At 33.0% G+C, this 16115-nt stretch overlaps 1 long non-coding RNA gene and 1 other non-coding gene across 2 annotated transcripts; both read right to left on the bottom strand.

Moving 5' to 3' along the window:
* Window positions 1–3567: 3567 nt before the first annotated feature.
* On the bottom strand, window positions 3568–10043 carry LOC138327925 (uncharacterized). The gene is made up of 3 exons (XR_011209133.1): window positions 9988–10043; window positions 7086–7287; window positions 3568–6466 (listed from the first exon to the last, which is right to left on the bottom strand). It is a non-coding gene; the product is annotated as an uncharacterized lncRNA (long non-coding RNA).
* A 4634-nt stretch (window positions 10044–14677) lies between these two features.
* On the bottom strand, window positions 14678–14870 carry LOC138328668 (U2 spliceosomal RNA). The gene has a single exon (XR_011209299.1). It is a non-coding gene; the product is annotated as a U2 spliceosomal RNA (small nuclear RNA).
* Window positions 14871–16115: the final 1245 nt, after the last annotated feature.

The raw sequence follows: 16115 nt of genomic DNA, 5'->3' as shown, positions 1-16115 counted from the left end.
GAAAATACGATGTGGTCTATTTATCCAATAGTTCAAGTTATTTTTATCGAAGTGACATTTTATGATTTATCTTACCATGAATTAGCTATTGTTTCTGAGCTTTCGACATAACAGTAATCTGATACATTTATACAAATTAATTAAAAAAACTTACATGTATCGAATATTATCATGGCTATATTCAATCTAATGTAATCAGCAAATGAAAATGATTACAAACATAAAATGGCAGTTATATGTAACGCTAGAAACAATTGATAATATTTGTAGCTGACATATGCGTACTAAGCCTAAAACTTGGTAAAAGTCTAATGGTCACCTGAATCATTAAAGTTTCTTTGTTAATAATACGCATCTAAATATTTTATTACTTGTGAGGAACATTCAGTTATACACACCAACGAACCCAGCATTACATATGTAGTAACAAATCAATAAATCAGTGCTCGTAAAAGTCACAGTGATAATTTGCTTCTCGTCTGCATTCAGGGAAACCTACCACCAAACACTGCGTTATGATATCGTTTCGCCATATAATATAGTGCCTAAGTAGAGAGCCAGTATTATGTTGATTATGCAAATTCCTTTTTTACAGACAATACGGTAGGATAACGAATAACTGTCCAACATCACTTTGCATAAATGCAATGCGGTTTAAATAAATCGTTATAGTCCCTAGATGAAATCCGTTCGGATCAAGAGAGCTAGGTATTTAACAATGAGAGTTGTTTCAGGTATTTACACACTTGACAAGGGTGTGTAAAAATAAACGATAACCAACTGCTCTTACAAGATTTTTCCATTGTGTAACATGCATAGTTATAGGATAAATGTCGTTTTTATCGTATATAGCTTTTTCTTTTACTGACTTATTATTCTACAGCCTGGTAAATAGAATATTGATATATAAAATTATAATGGAGACGAAGACATAGTGTGTACACATTTACATATAAACATATAAACGATCACATTACGCAGACTAATCCGTAGATTATGCGTAATATTGTGCATTTATAATTATTCATATCTAGATTATAGTAAAAAAATGAACATGCATGTGAAACCAAGTAAAAGAATACCGCCGACAAAATTGATAATGTTATTGGATGGTTTGTCACTTTTTGTTGGCAAAAAGAGCTTTTAACAACTTGTTATAACATATGTATATCACACATGCTGATTTTGTCCATGCAAAGAGCAAACTGGATTGGGAAAGTAAACACCATGGATATTATCTCCTTATCTGCTTCTTCGACTTTACCACTGTGATAGTGACCAGTGTTGCGGTATTGCTGGTCCTGTTGGTCAGTCGGTCACTACAACTACAGTGGTTTTCTGTGTCGACTTCCAACCTTTCTGTATGTTCTTCTTTTTTTTTTTTTTTTTAAATATAATTACATTTGAATTCACACGGTACAATTTTACAATATTAGCAGGTATTAGCGTTAATAATAAACGCCCTCTATTGTAAAAGATCATCAGTTATAAATCCTTGATCATTTACTTGAAAGAAGTCAAGTATTTATTACTGTCAGAGTTTTGTCCCTTTTGTAGTTTTAAATAATTCAATATAAAGGGCGCTGGGCAATCATTCCTTTCAAAGAGTCAACGATGAACGGTAGGCACGTACGCTTGAAAATATTCAGAATATATATTGATGTTTATTAGACCTAATGCATTTATGTCAAAGGATGTTTTTTCCCGCCCACCTATCCCTTTTTTACTCATTTCGATGGATTTCTGCTGCTTTGGAATTTGATTTATTTTGCAGATTGTAGTCGATATGAATATACATCATGTGAAAAGAATATGAGCATGTCCATTCTGGGGGAAGCTGGTGGATTATTTTATCTTCACAGACCTTGATTTGAAGCTGAATCTGCAAGATTCTGTGGATCAGCTGAACTCGACATGGATTTCCTCGAATATTCTCGTGCTACAGTTATGGACATTATGATTGTTGCCACTTCAAATTACAATATTTTATAAAAGACTTTTACTTTTACCTGGAGTCTACGGAAAGATTAACCATTATTTCCTATCCGTTTTGCTTTAGTAGATATGATTTGCTGTTGCCTCTTCAGATCACAATAATTTCATTTGTCATCAAATTTAATTTTTCAAGGATCAACAGGCTTGTTTGGTTTAATTTAAAACTTTGTATTTCCATTGCAGGGCGGCAATTCTCACTGCTGCCTCTTCATGCTTGAGTAATATCAGTTTTATGGAATGCTTAATGATAACTGAACTTTGCATTCAGAAATAATTATATTGAAGATGGGCATGTCCTGCTCGCGCCCAACTATTGGAATTTATTTAAAACTAAATTCATGTATAATGCCAATTGAAAATTTTAGTCGTTGCGTATCTTTTTATCAATAACAAAGACGTCCAAATAAGCAATTTCCAGTTTGTCATTACTAATGCTTGTTCAAAAAGCTTTTGCAGCTTTTTGTTAGTTTTTTTTACTGGTTTGTTTTTGCAGATTTAAGCTTATTTAGCATTTGTCAAGAGTGAGTAATTTATATGTATTGATGTAGGTAAAAGCTAATTAATACAGATATGCGTGTATAGAAATATCTTGGCATGCTTCAAATATATAAATACATTTTATCTCGGTCTCATCATTTTGACCACCTTTTACGGTCATGTGTAAATAGCATTTACGGATCATACGCATCTAATCTTATCCATATATATGCAAATAAAACATATTTGATTAGAAACACACGTATATACACACTAGTCGTTTAATTTCCATTGGATACATAGTGAAAGATGTGTGCTTCATAATAAGTCGTATGTGCTACTTAATAAATTTTGTGTCTTACAATGTAAATGATGTGTGCTACATAGTACGTGATGTGTCCTACATAGTAAACAATGTGTGCTACATGGTAAGTGATGTGTGCTACATAATACATATTTCTGCAGATGTCTCTGATTCGAAATCGTGTTGCAGTGCTTAGATATCTGTCCGAAACAACGGGACTATTATAGACAAAAATCAGCATATCGATTTATTCAAGCACAGATTTTGAAATATGAACAGATATGTCCATCGCATAAAGTTGTAAATATTAGACATTCACATTGCTATTAATTTTGATAAGAATGAGTGTTATGCCTTGTGTTTTCCTTCTTACGTGTTTTTTTCTTTACAGAAACCACGTATGCTTACTACATGTACTGAGAAAGACATTTCACATTTTGACATTATTTTTTTTCTCCCATACTTGACAAGGTTATCCCGCAGGTGCTCACACCCGCTTTACGATGACGTCATCGATACATGCGGAGACGACTGTCGAGTTTTGAATTTTTCTTTACAATATGGGAGAGAAATAATCAAACATGAGTCTGTCGTTTGGACTGGGATATATCAACCCTCGTTTAAAGTTTTGGTCGCCAACCCTCTCCAAGCCTTGGGTTGACTAGCCAAAGTCTCGGGTTTACCACTTGACAGACCCATGTTAGATTCTAATAGTCAGTAATTATAAAGTGAATAATTCACTTTATATAAACATACATGTGAATATTATAATAACACATTTTTAAACTGAATATTTTTCAATTAAAAATTTTATTTCAAAACAAATATGAAAAATCACCAAACAACAGGCATAACTTACACAAGTTGTCTCCCTTGCTGTGGTAAACTGTATCAATATTCTATTACATGTTTGTCATGTGTTTTAGATTAATTTTAAAGCTTATCATATCCCATCAAAATTTGTGATATCAATAGATTTCTGAAGTGAAACAAAAGGTCAACATTTTGTATAAAGATATGACACATATAACTTAAAGGTCACAAATAATTGCAGATCCGATGTTCTCCTTGGCATGTATAACAAAATAAACACACAATATTAAACTTTAATCACATGCATGTTTTCTGATTACAAATAGGACGGCGTGAAAGAAGATATATCAATAACAGAAAAAGTCGGACTACAAAAAGGCGATAACATTGAATGATGTTGACAAATAAAAACATCAGTATGTTTACTACATTGCTAGCTTCTGTTTATGTATATTTGGACAAAGGTGTATCTACTGTGTTCTGTTTCAACCTTATTTAGCAGGCAGTAAATTACATATACATTGTATTGATATCTGAAATAAATATACGTCATCCCATGCATCTATACACTGGCGCAAGAATAAAACAACAATTAGTGTGAAATTGTATATAAATGTGTCATACTTATATCATTGAAAAAGGTGTCAATGTGGAGTTAACGAAATTGCCCCTAATAAATAAAAGGTAAGATGTCCCAAATCCTTGTTTTAAATATAGGAGGAAGAGTATGAGTTATTAAGAGTGAAAATTTATATCCAAAATGGCTGCCTGAAGAAGAAAACTTCAACATACCATCAAATAATGGACCAATCAGCCGGCAAAGTTGTGTACAAATGCCGGATCCTCTAACCGGAATAATGCAAACAAACTAATTTTATAAACCAGGCGACATAACTCTAAATGTGCAACACTTAAAACTCTTGCTACTTTTGTAAGATGGATATTAAGCAAATGCCTTAGCTTCAACGCGGGTACAGAAATCATACAATATGTTTTATTTAAAAATATATATCTTAAAAATATTAAGACTGTACCATCTGATCATGCAAATACATGTATATATATAAATTGTGTGTCTTTGATATGTCATTATTATTTAACATAATTTATCAAATGCACTATGTGTTGTTGATCCAAAGGTATAATTTGACATTTTCAAAGTGGTCATGTCAGCATATCGAACCGGTTCCCATGATCACTTCGTCATAGAAACGTCTTTTTGGGGGGACGTCGATATGGCGCGATGGTAGAAGGCGCAGGTATGTTTGGTTAGGCGATTGAATGCCATAGATAGTGAATTCGAGGCCCGGATAGGGCGCGAGTCAATGAATTGTTTGTATTCTGTATATATACCATTTAGTAGAACATCTGTATATAAATGATTTCATGGTAACATTTGAAATTTTAAACCAGATAAATATTTACAAAGATACCTTCAATTTTTATACATCGGAAAACAATGTCACAATACTCCTAATGCCAGTTTTTCTGTGTATATATTTTGAATATCTTAAATCTTTTGTCATATACGTAGTAGACTAAATTTCACAACAATTTGTATGCAGGTCTATATGCTAGTAAAATGATATGTACTATGGCGAAAATAGGCCTTACCGCTGTGTCAAGGACTCGGTGTGATTTTAGTTTCACTGTTTGCCGCTAGGGGCGCTCCTTCCTCCAGCACTATAAAAGGAAGCGAGCTGAGAAAATTCTCACTCTTTGTTCTGGTCGTCGACTATCGAGTCACACTCTCCAGTAGATGTCAGCACTGAGAGACAGCTGTGGCTGAAGAAGCCTTGTCTTGATCAGTGTCATACCCAGCGGATCATTCCTAGCATAGCTCTCAGCTGTGTGTAGTTTGTGGTGTCGACTATCGGTCGCGAGGTGCTCGCGACATAGTATCACGACTAACGACTACTAGTCGTGATCGAGTGCTCATGACATATAGGTCTTGAGGTACTTGGCTGGTGTAACAACCAGCAGGCCCGAGCTTTAGCTCGATGGTGGATAGTTGTACCACGGTAGTCGGTAGTTACGTTTGATCCGTACATGTGTCAGTGTCTTGTACATAAGCAGGCATCCGTATTGTGTTGTCAATTCATGTAGGGTACATGTTACTCACGACATCGTCTTACGACCACTAGCTAGTAGTCGTAAACACTCACGATATAGACAAGTCGTGAGTAGGCCTGGTTTCCATACAGCTAGTGTTGGCGACATGATCGCAAACAGCAGGGTCTCAGCTTCAGTCACAGTGATCGGTGACCTCAGTTTGTGTCGAAGTATACACGTTTGGAGACAGGCAGTTGTTGTAGTATATAGTTGCTGCTGTCCGGTGGTTTGTTTGTGTACGTATTCATCAGCATTGTTTGTGTTGCGCTCCGATTGTGTATAGGGGTTGTCTCCCTTCAGCTTGTGTATTGTAGTTCAGAGAGGTACTCTGTCATGATGTTCATGTGTTGTACATAGAGCTTTGGATAATGTTACTTGTAGTAACCATCATTATTTGTATATATTGGCTGTTGTAGTGTAGTTAGTGATTCATAACAGGGACCCAAGTATATCTTGGTAACAACCCCCGCCCGGTACGTTACAGTACTGATCCTAGGTTTTTCACTGGTAGAGTTTGTTAACTCATTTTGTCAAACGTTCACCACCTTCATGGCGAAGGAGACAAGACCAAATCACATACCTAACTTTTTACCACCCCGTGTATAGGGTTTAAACTTATCGTTTGGGGAATCGTCTTTATTCAGGTCCCACAACATAAGTAATGGAGGGTCTTGTAATTCCATTTCCCAGGAGAGTCGGGTACATGCTTCTATGTATGTTTCTAGCTCCTGTATCATCATGGTCGTCTTTTAGTGTTGTCTTCACCTGGTCAGACAGAAAATGGTCTTAATTAAGAATATAAATTGACACTAGAACAGGCCTTACAAACAGACACGAACAAAACAATGAATAAAGTCAGGTTGACTTAAAAATTTGATGTCCTGATGGTCCTAGTATTGAAACAATAAGATCACATAAATCTATATATTAATTTGTAATTGTTGGCTATGTGAACGTAACTATACATGTTGAAAATGTTACAAGAAATATAAAGAACTGAAATTTAAAATCTCTGACTCTTTGTATATATGAACAACGTGTTCGATCCTACAGATTCATTTTAATTGTCTTTAATGATGAGAAGCGCATCTCCCTATTCATTCATTCCTTATAACATTTCTTGAATGTAAAAAAACGAAATCAGATTAGGTAATCAGATATATTGTTTTAGTTTTTTTATTATTTTATTAGGTTTAAATCATTTTTATGCTTTGACTTGATATTTGATGATTAATTAGCAAATCAGTAATTGATGTAGTTATTGTCACACTCTGTTCTAGTAGGTAGGAGACTGATCGTCGTGTTTACAATTACTGTTGGCATGGTATTTAGTAGAAACAAACAATGACAAAACTATAATGTTCGACAATAAGACGATACTTACAATGAAAATTGTACGAAGTATCGTTATGGATGATGTTTCGTTGTAGACATTTTTTTTTCCAACTGTCAATATTTCATATGCATTGGTCCTTTAATTGTCATAAAACTATTTGAATTTCTCCGCAAGCTTTGTGGGTCTATTTGGATCGCTGAGATCTACTATGTTTCCTTCTGTCATTTTTGCACCAGCAAGCTTGCTTAACCTACACAGAAGACAGAATAAAGAAACATGACTGTTCATCACAATAACTAATTGAAATCAAAATCACTTTCAAAAAGGAAAGAAAGAAAGAAAAAGAAAATAAAGATGTGATACGATATATCAGAGAAAACGTTGGCTATACAACTGATATAAAGGAAATAGAATCTAGTGTCCTTTTTAAAATACTTATCATAATATATTTCCTAAATATGAACATTGAATGTACTCAGTTTGATATTCAGTTCATATTAAATTTTAATCAGAAATGTCATTATTATAAACAATATAATGTTTGGAAACTGTCTGAAAAACGTAGAAATGTTGCAAACACATTATGTTCACAACCGAAGGATAGGAAGATATTGACATCAATGGATAAAATTATCTTCTTTATGTTATATTGATTTTAAAGGTAGGTTTCGCCCAATGAAATATAAAGACTAAGGAATTGAAATTTATCCTGTACATAGATGTAATCTTCAGATCATTTTCAATGCATACAGCGAACAATATGGATGGTCAGTTGCCTAGCTTGACCAGGAAAATACTTCTTTATAAATAGAGCGAAGTCAAGCTTTACATAGAACATGACGTATTTTTTCCAAAACGAGGGCGCAGCAACAAACGGAAGCGTGCAACAAAAAGTCAGATGGCAGTGACAGTTTGCCACGGCATGTTTAGTTAAAACAATCGAAGTATGATGGACTGTTTATACATATCATATAATCTAAAACACTTCATGTTACTTACATACGCTCGCTAGCTTAGTACACCAAACATACATGTAGTTAGTCTGCGGCTGTATGTGCGCTGGCATATAAACCACGTGCAATGCCGTTACACGAGTCCCAACAGATCCGGGCAAGTTCCGCTTGAGATGTGGCTTCTGTTTCTTCTATTGCTACATGCCATCTCTGAATTTAATTCGCTATAGATATCCTAGGGTGCTATCGATCCCATTATAATTTCACCCACTTTGTTGCCGATTCAGATTTTTTTTTATCTCACACACTTTCGTTCAGCCATTTTGTTTACTTTTAGTGCGTAACAATGCGCATGCGCGAAATTTCGACAACACAATCCATCGCAGCTTCATTTGCATACTATGTTGTCTGACAGACACCGTAATAAATCAAGGATTTCCTTCAATTTTGTATTAAAAACACATTTTTTTCAATCTCATACACATAAAGAAATTAAATTAAGGTATTTTAATATGTTTTTTCATCTTTTCTTCCGTTTATCAGATTTTACAAAAAATATTTATTCGGTTGGGCGAAACATTCCTTTAATGAAATAAAATATGTGCTATGTAGTATTTGTCAAGAGACTCTTTTTTACGAATCTATAAGTAACACCAATGCCCATATTTTTAAGTCACGGTAACGCCATTTTCGGATTTGAATATTTCATAGTTGTATGCCAAATAATTGGGTAATAAAAAAGGCTGATATAGTATAAAAACAAAGAAACAATAATTATAATGATAAGAAAATGAATGAAAATGTAACGAAGATTAGGGAGGTGTAAAATATGAATTAAGAAAGGAAACTGTAAAAGTAAATTTAATTGAACTACTCAATGGTTTTGGTTTTAAGTATACAGCGAAGAACTGCAAAGAAGATGACCCTATTTTCGTGTACAGATATTTTTTCGTTCCCAAAGATGAAGATCTAGAGAAGAATATGATATCAAATGTATATGTATGAAGCGTCTTCTAGCTTCGTCGCATCAGTACACAATAAAAGGAAATGATAATTGTTTTCAAGGAGATATCGTAGAGACTGAATTATATTTTGTTAAATATATGTTATCAAATTGTTATAATTTGATGCTGCTAAACAACCTAAACATATCAAATTAATTTCAAATTATTGCAAAAAATGTTTGAAAAGGTTGGGCTGCAAAATCCGCCCACGCTCCGATTGGTTTTTTTTTTTTTTTTTTTTTTTTCTCCAAATTTTGCAGTGGTAAAGATCTAGGTACATAACTACTTAAATATGTTTTTTATATCTTTGACATTTTTGAAAAGGCATAAATGCCCTAATATGATGTTTTCTAACAACACTTTTGGTATGTGGCGAGGGGACCCCTTGTGTCCACCTTTTGAACATATTTCTTATTTTTCAGTTATTTTTATTAATAAAAAATACTTCATTCTTTATTTTATACCCATTTATAACGATATTTTCTAATTGTGTTTACGATGAATTGATTTCCATGGAAAAAATTCAAAAGTTTTGGCAGGATAAAAATTGAGGATATTGGGTTTGCTCGAAATATTTGGCACGTTGTCGAATTTGTCCACACTTTTAAATACTGTCAGATTAAGGTGAAAATTGGTGTATAGTGGTTATGGAGTATGGTGTATAACATGATATCGCTTTCAAAAAGATTGGTTGTCATGGAAACAAAATGGAGGCCTCTGATTGGTTTAAATTTAGATATTTTTAGATATTTCAGCCAATCAGAGCAATTTGAGAGAGATCCCTTCAGTAATATCTCTGCAATACTTTTGATAAGAATTGTCTACGGACGGACCACGGACCATGGGCGATAGACGATCTGAAAAGTCCATCATCTGATGATGGTGGGCTTAACATACAAAAACATATGTAAATTAGAGAAGATCTATATTATATAATATTTATGCAACTTATTTTTTCCAATTCTCATTCAACCGTGAAACTTCGATACATACCTCAGACGTAACTTGTCTGCTTCCTGCATAGCACTTTGCAGTTCATAATTTTTACTAATAAAAACAAAAGATTGTATTTAAAGACACAATACCAGTAAATAGTGTATGACTTGGTTCAATGCCAGCTCAAAAGAAATCTCCTGTTATTACTTGGGGGAAACGTTTAAGAAACTAAAAATAATGTTCTTATATATACTTCGATTGTTAGATGAAAATTGACAATGATTACCAATTCTAAATTTCGAATCTCCTGATTATTTAGGGAATTTACAAATGCAATCATATTTCTGGAAAGTACGTTGTAATTAGTCTTTCTACGAAAATAAGAAATAAAATCAAGCACGCTCAAATTGCCATGTTTTCATTGTTAATTAAAGGAATGAAATATTGTTAGCCCTTACATAATTATACATTTGTATATTCAATTATCGGCTAGTTTTCGAATCGGCAAAATATCAACCCCAAAAAGTGATATCACCTGAAACCGAAGCAGAGTATTGGTGTTTGATGGTTGATAAATCACCGTAGCTACCTACAAACCAGTCAATAACTAATCTTTATTATATTACATTTAATAGTTGATCATTATTGATCACAGTAAACCTACTATCCAAATGACAACCCGAGGGGTAAATCGTGCACCAATCCAAGGCTTGCATAGGGTTAAACATGATTTCATGTAAAACATACATCACAATGTGCTAAGAAAATTTCTGATGGATTATATACATGTACTTTCCTCTTTTTCATATCCTTATTTCTTTCGTAATCTTAAGATATCTCAATTTTTCTAAGAACGGCATCTCAGTTTCCGTAATGTGTATATACATTAACAAAAACAATACACAACATGTTTTGTTTTTTGGTTAGTTGTTACACGCGTTACAGAAAGAAATTGATATTTTCAAAATAAATTGTTTGAAACTATTATATTTACTCTACCTTTGACGTTGGCGGTCCATTTCTTCCTTCATGTTATCGATTTCCCTCTCCTTTTCTGTCTCAAGCTGTTGATACTTTTCAGTACCTGACACAAACAAAAATTAAGTAAACCATTTATGTTTAAATGTACAAAACCCAATGAACAAATCTACCAAAATAATTTGTATCGATTTCCCTCTCCTTTTCTGTCTCAAGCTGTTGATACTTTTCAGTAACCTGACACAAACAAAAATTAAGTAAACCATTTATGTTTAAATGTACAAAACCCAATGAACAAATCTACCAAAATAATTTGTATCGATTTCCCTCTCCTTTTCTTTCTCAAGCTGTTACTTTTACTTTTCGGTACTAATGACACAAACAAAACAAGTTAAACATTTCTGCTCTGATATATAAAATCATTTCCATTGATAAGCCTACCAAATAAATTGTGTATATATATATATATACTTATCTTATCATCATGCAATGCACGAAAAGAAAACAAATGAATTACTATGTCTATTATTGTAAACAAAATGTTCACATAAGGGGTTCATATACTGTGTAAATAAAAAATATTCACTACCTCCGGTTATTCACAATATTTTTTTTCAAATATGTAGTTTGAACTTCACTATGTGTGATACATAGAGGTTGCACAATGAGTGGTTGTTGGATATGGAATTTATTCCACACGAGTGAGTTATTTTTTAAAAGTTACAAAAGACACGAGCTTTAGCGAATGCGTACAGAGTTTATACCACGTGTGGTATAAACAAATTGTTAATCAACAGCTGCATCGTTTATTTGATACCCTGAGAGTTGAATAACAGCGCCTATTGTGGTAGAAACACGATTTATAAACGGGTCGCATTAATTGTAATATTGATTTCCTCCTCCTTTCTGTCTCAAGCTGTTGATACTTTTCAGTACTACTGAAACAAATAACGAAGTAATCCATTTTTGTTTTAATATTTAAAGAAAAAAAAAAACATTTCCACTGATCAACTCAACCAAATAAATTGTGTATGGACGTGCATGCAAGTAAAATATACATTTATGTGTCAATATTGAAAACATGCAGAAATATTTATCAATTTTATTTTTCAGCATCAAACTAATATTTCTGAAATATGTTGTATAAATAAAAACCTACTGAATGAATTGTGTTAACATATATCATAAATATCGATATAAATCAATAATAATTTGCTACTACAAAAAATAGGTCGATAGTTACAAGGGATATCGGTGCGAGTCCGGGTTTTGACTCGGCGTATACAAATAAACGGGTCTTTCGGGGTCAGAATGTGTCACTATCGATTGTTGACGGCCTTATCTACCAGATCAATGTTTTATATTCAGGTTTGAAACACCTCGCCACAATGTTTTCATTAAAAACTTGACATATTATATACAGAATTTGGGGTCCCGCTTTCTCTTTCTTTAATAAAACCCCTTCATCTGTAAAATAGGCTCTGGGTTTTGTTCCCTGGCCGGGACACAACAAAGTCTTCAAACGTGGTAGTTTCTGCTTCCGCTTAGCGCTCAACATATAGGACGACTGGTTAGTACAATGTGACTGGTTGTGGTGTGTTGCGTAGTGTTTTAGGCGGCATGTTTCAGGGATATAGCACTATAAAAAAGTCAAGAGTTTTGATTATAAATAAATGTTTTCTAATTTTGTCATGGTAACCATCCGAAATATGCATAAATTTACTGAATTTGAAATTTTTTGTCATTTTTTACCTATTTTATTGTATATAGTTTTTGTCTAAGAAAATATAGAGCGCAATCTTCAACAAATTTAGCATTTATTCTGAATGTGTAGGAACCGCAGATACATCTTTAGGAGAAATATAAAGTTTGTTCAAGGATGCGCTCTATGGTTTCCAGATAAAAAAAGAAACTTACCAACAAATGGCTAAAATTGACTAAATTTCAAAATTTTCATAAGTTTTGCATATTTGGGATGGTTACCATAGCAATTACAACAGCAATGATGTTTAAATTTCATATATATTACATCAAAGATGTACTCGATATTTGATATTCAATTTAATTACTAAATAACAAGTTTGAACATTTGATGGATTTTGGGCCAAATAGTGGCCAAACCATACACAATCCTTTAGATATTTAGAAATTGAAAATTCTATATTCTTATGTCCATCGGTTATCAAAATCGGAACAGTGTGACGCGGGCATAAGCATGAGCAAACATATAAATGTACATCTGTAGATCATCTACTTAAACCTAAATACAATAACTAATGAAAGGAAGTCTTGCGAATGAAATTAAAAGTTGTATCGCAAATGTGATAATAACTGGTAAATATATTAGGTTTTCTTATAAGGAATTGAACGCTTGTTCTGATTTGATTATTGATATTTATTTAGTTACTTTATTTTACTTAAGATTTTTTTAACTCTAAAATTATTGTCATATTGATAATGCACAAAAATTTTTATTTCATTTTTATGAAAAGTTTATATGCATGGAGATATCAACTGGCTCATTTACTTAGAACATTACGGTAAATAACTAAACACTTGTTATATATAATAATTTGATATTAGTTCCATTTATGTAAAACACATGTATGGATTTTAATACACTTGAACTTAATTATGTGGAAAAGAACTACACATACAAATAATTAACTGATGGTTAACTAATTAACAATGTATTATTGTCATGTTATACAGATAAATCTACACTCTCCTTCAACATTAGGGACCGTTCGTAAGATATGATGCATTAATTGCATATACATAATGTAGTTAGCCTCGATCTAATTTAGGTATTTAAGGCATGTATATTTAAGAGAGATCTATTACACATACAACCATGTAATCCCACCTCGTGACGTCACTGTGTTTTCTCGGTAAAGATTGAACATCAATTCAGAAACTAAGCGGGAATTACTGTAAAGAAGAGGATTGTAATGAAAACGTCGATATATACTCTTGTATGTGTGGATATGAGGGGACGGGTTAACTATTCTGTCATCGGGATCACAAAGAGTTGTTAAACCCTCGGCATTGGGGTTAACTAAATTTTGTGACTTTCGGGTTGAATAGCTTTAATATCTACATACACAAAATGTTTATATGATAACATTGTAGATTTTTTTTAAATTGTTCAATAATAAACACATTCCGTTTCAGTATCAAGTTGATACTTTGGTGAATCCATCTGTTGATTTTCCTTGGCATCAGATTGACAGTCGTTGTCACCACATACTTCAAATTCTCCCTCTATATCTTCACTGTTCAAAAACATCGATATTCAGTTCAGCTGTTCTGCTTTACAGTAATCATGAAATTTAATGTTCGTATGATAAAACGTATATTTTATAAAATTTCATATGAAATCAGCGAATAAAATTAGAAATGGTATTTTCTTTCATACCTACACGTGTAATACTGGCTAGGTTTTTGACACAAAATTTGTACGTACATATTTTGCTGTCGAAAATGTGTTACTAGTAACACAATTCTGTCACTCCGTTTTCGGCCATCGTAGTTTTCGCCGTATTCGTTCTAGATATTATCAACTATATTTATGTAATTATTGTTAATGCCATTGTAAGAAAACGGGATTATTTTAACTACTCCAATTAGATATGGTATTGGTCGAACAAGGCGTTTAAGGTATATATGCTAAATCTTACATGTATATGATATAATGCTAACGACGAGCAAATGACGATAGCCTACTTTATCTTAATTCTCACATTAATTTGATTTTTACTCTCCCAGGGGAGAGTGGGCCGTTCCCGGAGGTACTGCAATACCGGGCCAACCCGTGGCAAGAGCGGAGCAAGCCCCTGACATCTCACCTATGTCCAAAAATCAGTTTAATATCGAAGTACCCCGGTGGGGTACGTATCAGATATTAAGCTGATAAGAACAGATACTACACTTTGATCTTAGCCAAAAGGCCGAGAAGCGATACAGTCTCATGGTAAAATTTTATTATATGTAAATACTTGAATGTGTTAGTAATGGTAGGTCGGTATTGTAATGTTTGAATGTTTGCGCATTAAAATTAGACATGTAATGATAGCTATAACAATTTCACATAAATGTTTATTAACATTTTATATATTTATACATTATAAATATAAAATACATTTCAAAAAATGTCAGATAATACCTAAAATTACAATTTATTGGTCAAAATGATATCACTAGTATTTAACTACCGACGTTCTAGAGTTGTCTCCCCTTTAACGTATAGAACGTTTACAATATACATTTGTGTATACATGGATAATCGCAATGTCAAATTTAGTAGGATACGTTTCATTTCTTTGAAAGTGTAATCGGGTCATGTTAATGGTATACGTAGCGAATTTATGACCCCAGGATAAGGCCCTGAAATGACAAATGACTCGGTAATTTGTTAGAGTTGCTCCCTCTATCTCAAAACATGTCAGAGCTAGAGAACAAAAATAGTCTCTAAGGCTAGAAAATATATGTATGTTTACTACGGTCATATGACTGAAAATAGGGTAGAATTTTAGGTAGCGTTTTTACATTTTTTTCAATTGACAGGGTAAGTTGCTTTACATACATATGTCATAGGCCCATTTTACTGTAAAAAGAAGTATGTTTCACACTTCAGATGGGCTAGAGGTATTTTATTCCTAATAATAGACAATAGTAAACATCAAAGTGTAAACCTTCAATAACGACTGTGTTGATCAAATTTGTTGGAAAGTGTGAGATTAAATACATTTTAGCTAAGGTTTAAGGTAAATACGATATAAGACACTAAGGGTGAGTTTGAGAATCATTCCTTTAGTCTAGGTCCAAAGTTAGTAAAAACTACCCGTATCTAGATCAGTGAAGCGTTACGGATGTGAACAGATTATAATTACCTATCGTGAACATTGGTGGTAAATTGAGTCATATTATGACAAGAAATCATTCGAATCTATGATTTACTAAAGCATTGATAAAGTCGGAAGTTTCGTTGGATGTCCAGGGTGTTTTATATATTGATTTCTAGAAGGGGCATAGAGATGGTAACTTATATTAGTCCTCCATAGTACATATGTTACACGTTTATTAACTGCAATGATTCCCCAATCCGAATAATATGATTGATTTTATCTACTCCTGCTCTCCTCAAGGAGATTATGGACTTCAAACAAGTTAATGAGGTGATTCTCGATTCAGATATAAAGATTGTA

Source organism: Argopecten irradians, chromosome 7, assembly GCF_041381155.1.
Source record: "Argopecten irradians isolate NY chromosome 7, Ai_NY, whole genome shotgun sequence".
In the NCBI taxonomy this organism is placed as follows: domain Eukaryota; kingdom Metazoa; phylum Mollusca; class Bivalvia; order Pectinida; family Pectinidae; genus Argopecten; species Argopecten irradians.
The sequence above is the reverse complement of the archived record's forward strand: the minus strand, read 5'-3'. Positions and strand labels throughout refer to the sequence as shown.